General features: G+C 41.5%; 1 protein-coding gene across 1 annotated transcript in view; it reads left to right on the top strand.

Moving 5' to 3' along the window:
• Nucleotides 1-799, top strand: part of LOC110443226 (ABC transporter G family member 21-like) — a 19557-nt gene extending 18758 nt beyond the window's left edge. Inside the window, exon 14 of the mRNA XM_021487307.1 lies at nt 483-799. The gene's annotated coding sequence lies outside the window, so the exon portion shown is untranslated. The remainder of the gene's footprint in view (nt 1-482) is intronic.
• Nucleotides 800-808: the final 9 nt, after the last annotated feature.

Genomic DNA, 808 nt, shown 5'->3' with positions numbered 1-808 from the left:
AAAAATAACAACACTTTGTCAGGACCATGAGGCGATCATTCCTACCAACTTTCAGTTCAATCGGTCCAGCAGAACTTGACTTTAAGTTTGAAATAGGTTTTCAAAATGGCGGCCGTGGCGGCCATATTGGATTTCTGATCGACCCGAAAAATAACAACACTTTGTCAGGACCATGAGGCGATCATTCCTACCAACTTTCAGTTCAATCGGTCCAGCAGAACTTGACTTTAAGTTTGAAATAGGTTTTCAAAATGGCGGCCGTGGCGGCCATATTGGATTTCTGATCGACCCGAAAAATAACAACACTTTGTCAGGACCATGAGGCGATCATTCCTACCAACTTTCAGTTCAATCGGCCCAGCAGAACTTGACTTTAAGTTTGAAATGTAAAATGTTAACGGACGACGGACGACGGACGACGGACGACGACGGACGAAAACGGATAGCAATAGGTCACTTGAGCTAAAGCTCAGGTGACCTAAAAAGTCAGTGTAAAACAATTCCTGTGATTTTCTTGCATAAAAATGATTATGAAAAAGCTTGTGTCTTTTAGTGATATACTACGCGGGACATTGTAGAAACAACCAATGATTCTGTCGTCACTTTATCTGTACTAGACACCACCAATGATTCTGTCGTCACTTTATCTGTACTAGAAACAACCAATGATTCTGTCGTCACTTTGTCTGTACTAGACACAACCAATGACTCTGTCGTCACTTTATCTGTACTAGAAACAACCAATGATTCTGTCGTCACTTTGTCTGTACTAGACACAACCAATGATTCTGTCGTCGCTTTATCTGTA

The sequence above is a fragment of the Mizuhopecten yessoensis genome, unplaced genomic scaffold (assembly GCF_002113885.1).
Source record: "Mizuhopecten yessoensis strain PY_sf001 unplaced genomic scaffold, ASM211388v2 scaffold1951, whole genome shotgun sequence".
In the NCBI taxonomy this organism is placed as follows: domain Eukaryota; kingdom Metazoa; phylum Mollusca; class Bivalvia; order Pectinida; family Pectinidae; genus Mizuhopecten; species Mizuhopecten yessoensis.
The sequence above is the reverse complement of the archived record's forward strand: the minus strand, read 5'-3'. Positions and strand labels throughout refer to the sequence as shown.